Here is a 4369-nt window from a genome sequence, read left to right as displayed (position 1 = left end):
AAAGGAGGTGGGTAGGACTAAGCTGCACTGAAGTGAGGAAATGATACCAGATGGTAACTGAAATCCAAAGGAAGAAACAAAGTGAGCCAAAAGGGTAACTAAGAAAGCTTTTCTAACAAAAGTTATAGTGTATACTCCTTTCTTCTCTCTGCTTCTTTAAAAGGCATGTTAAAGTGATAATTATAACAATGTATTGTTTTGTAATATGTATAACAATAATAGCACAGAAAAGGGTGGAGGAAATGAAGTTATATAGGAGGAAAGTTTCTATATTTCACTGGAACTAAGCCTGTACAAATCTGAGGTAGACTCTGCTAAGTTAACATGTTTATTGTAAGATTCAGAGCAAGATTTTTCTAAAAAAAAAAGAAACCATTAAAGGAATTAAAATGTTACACTAGAAAATACCCACTTACTGTAAAAGCAGGCTGTAAAAGGAGGACTAGAGGAGCAAAATGTTATGAGACATAGAACAAAAATCCGTATGGCAGACCTAAACCTAGCTACATCATTAATAACACTAACGTGAATGGATTAAGCAACTCAACCAAATGAGAGACTGTCTGATTGGATTAAAAATTATGCTTTCTACAAGAGGCAGATTGTAATTTAAAAATACAAATAGGTGGAAAGTAATAGGATGGGAAAAGATAAGCCAGGCAAAAAAATAAAACAAACAAAAAAACCCAAAACAAAGAACAACCACCGCAATAGAGCTGGAGTGGCTACTAATATCAGACAAAATGGATATTAAAATAAGCAAACAAAATGTTACTAGAGACAAAGAGGCATGTTTTATTATGAACATTGGTGAATCCATGAGGAAAGAAAGGAAATTTGAGACATGCACAAAAATATGAAGATTAAACAACACAGTACTAAATAACCAATGGTCAAAGAAGAAAGCACTAGAGAAATTAGAAAATGCTTTAAGAGAAATGAAATTGAAAACACAAAATATGGAAATTTATGGGATATAGATAAAGCAGTATGATAGAGAAATTTAGAGCTGTAAATACCTATTTTAAAAAGAAGAAATATCTCAAATCAATAACCTAAACTTCACCTTCAGAAGCTAGAAAAAAGATAAGCACACTAAACCCAAAACAAGCAGAAGGGAGGAAATAATAAAGAACAGAAAAAGAGAACAGAAAAACAGAAAAAAAAAATCAACGAAACCAAAAGTTGACACTTCGGAGAGGTTAATGAAATCAACAAACCTTTGGCAGGACTGATCAAGAAAAGTTCAAATTTGAGAGAAGACTCAAATTACTAAAACCTGAATAAGAGGACATCATTACTGACCTCATAGAACTAAAAAGGATTGTAAGAGAATGCTATGAACAACTGTACGCCTATAACTAAGATCAGTGGTCCCCAACCTTTTTGGCACCAGGGACTGGTTTCGTGGAAGGCAATTCTTCTAGACTGGTGGCGGGGTGGGGTGGGGGGTAGTTCAGGAGGTAATGCGAGTGATGGGGAGAGGCAGATGAAGCTTTGCTCACCCGCTGCTCACCTCCTGCTGTGCGGCCTGGTTCCTAACAGTCCACGGACCAGTAGTAGTCTGCAGCCCAGGGCTTAGGGACCCCTGACTTAGATAACCTAGACAAAATGGACAAATTCCTACAGGCACAAATGATCAAAACCACCTCAAGAAGAAATAAGAAATCTGACTAGATCCAAGAAAAGGGACTGAATTTGTAATTTAAAACCTTCCCACAAATACTAGGACCAGATGGCTTCAACTAGTAAAGTATACCAGATCTTGAAAGAACTAATACTAATCCTTTCCAAATTCTTCCAGAAAACAGGATAGCACTCTTGTGCTGCAAACAATACCATCAATAAAGTGAAAAGACAACCCAGAATAGGAGAAAATATTTGCAAATCATATATCTATTAAGGGACTTCTATCAGAATATATAAAGAACTCTCAAAACTCAGTAAGAAAAATAACCAATTTAAAAATGGGGATAGGATTTGAATAGCTATTTCTCCAAAGAACATATGCAAGTAGTCAATAAGTACATGAAAAGATACTCAACATCATTGGCTATGAGGTAAATGCAAATCAAAATCTCAGTGAGGTACCACCTCACACCCACTATGATGGCTATGATAAAAAAAAAAGATAGACAATAACAAGGGTTGACAAGGATGTGGAGAAATTGGAACTCTCGCATATTGCTAGTAAAATGGTAAAGACACTTTGGCAAATGGTTTGGCAGTTCTTCAAAATGTTAAACATAGAGTTACCTATGACTGGGTCATACCACTCCTCCACTCCAAGTTTATACCCAAGAGAAATAAAAGCACACATCCATCCAAAACTTGTCAACAAATGTTTATGGCAGCACAACTCCTGGTAGCCAAAAAGTGGAAACAACCCAAATGTGCGCCTACTGATGAATAGATAACTAAACTGTGGTATATCCATACAATGGAATATCATCTGGCAATAAAAAGAAACCAGGTACTGACATGCTATCACTTGGAGGAAACTTAATGCTGGGTAAAAGAAGCCAGTGACGGAAGGCCACATATTGTATGATTCCATTTATATGAAATATCCAGAATAGGCAAATATGCAGTGGTTGCTTAGGGCTGGAGGGAGGAGGGATAGGAAATAACTGCTAACGGGTACAGGGTTTCTTTTGGAGGAATGTATTGGTCACGGTTCTCTAGAGAAACAGAACCAGTGGCATATAAGAAAGTGGATTGTGTGATTATGGAGGCTGGCAAGTCCAAAATCTGTAGAGCCAATGTCCCGTTTTGAAGGCCATCTATCAGGAGAATTCTGTCTTATTCAGGGCAAAGTCAGCCTTTTGTTCTACTCAGGACTACACCTGATTAGATGAGGCCCATCCACATAATGAAGGGCAATCTGCTGTTGTAAAAGCCGAGGGCCTGGGCTTCCCTGAGAACAAAGGCAGAGCGTGATGGGGTCAAATTGAGAACAGAATGATGCGTCTTTCACGTGAAGACACAAAACTGAAATAAAGGAAAATATGTGGGGGCAATGAGTTGTTAGGCAGCCGGTCAGTGGCACGGTAGAGTCCAAGGACATGAAAGCATATAGAGCCAGCAGCCTGTGCCCTAACAAAAGCCCTTCCACAATACTGTGCCTACTGAATACAGTTCCAATTCCTTGGTCAACTGGCATAAATCTCAGGTCACTCTATTCCCTGTACAGGTGTGCTTGAGACAATCAGTGCAACCACACCCAATTCTGAGGGAAATACCCGTCCCCACAGCACCTGCTGCCCCTCTGCCAGTCCAGCATCCCTGGTTGAAGTAGCCATGGGCATCTGGGCACCTAGGATGCAAAAACTGCCCAGGCCAACCAGCGTCCTGCTGGAAATGCAGAAGACTGAGCCAACCAACAGCAAGAGCAGAGGGAGTGTTGTGCTATGGAGAGCCTCGTCAGGGTGGCAATCACGGCCACTTCCAGACCAAGGTTAACATGGAGCACAGAGCTGGCTGAAGCAGAGGAAGCTGGCTGAACAATGCAGAAAAGCGTGCCAGGGACCACACCCCCTGTGACTGGGTCTGGACACAGGGATCCCTGGAGTCCCCTCCATTGTTCCAGTCCAAATATATTCCTAAAGTGACACACTTCCCCTGAGTCCCACCCATTCCTAGAGGTAATTCAAATTGATCCCTGCATTTGCACCCCAAATCCCCAGCTGCAGCAGTACCCCTTTCCTTGGAATTCCTTCACTCAATTATTGGGCACTCTAGAAAACCAAAAAAGACCCACAGTACAGCACAGGGCACTATACTCAATATTTTGTAATAACCTATAAGGGAAAAGAATCTGAAAAAGAATATATATATATATATATATATAAAATATCTATTATAAATAACATTATATAATGTTATTTATAATATATACAAATTTATATATATAAATTCTTTTTTCATATATATACATATATATATATAACTGAATCACTTTGCTGTACTCCTGAAACTAACACAACATTGTAAATCACCTAGACTTCAATTTAAAACATGTAAAATTATTGGGCACTCATTACATGCTAGGTGCTATGCGGCACTGGAGCTTCGGCACTAGATAAGGTAGACGGGGCCTCTGCACAGAGCTATTTTCTCGTGGTCAGAGCCCACCGTGTTCGCTGCTCACGCTGCATTACCCTCCTCCAGCCCTGTGCCCTGCACTCCCACACTCCCCAAGACGTGCCTTTGGCTCACACTGTTCAGCAAGGTTCCTCTCCATAGAAATTCCTTCACCTGCTAAATGCCGCCCCCTCCCTACAGCCTCCCAGGATCTCTCAGGCAAAATGAACTCCCCTCTTTTCTACACAACGTAGCCCTCCTGTGGCCATCACGGCACTTCTGCCAT

Source organism: Mesoplodon densirostris, chromosome 20, assembly GCF_025265405.1.
Source record: "Mesoplodon densirostris isolate mMesDen1 chromosome 20, mMesDen1 primary haplotype, whole genome shotgun sequence".
Taxonomy (NCBI): domain Eukaryota; kingdom Metazoa; phylum Chordata; class Mammalia; order Artiodactyla; family Ziphiidae; genus Mesoplodon; species Mesoplodon densirostris.
Note: the sequence above shows the minus strand (reverse complement) of the source record.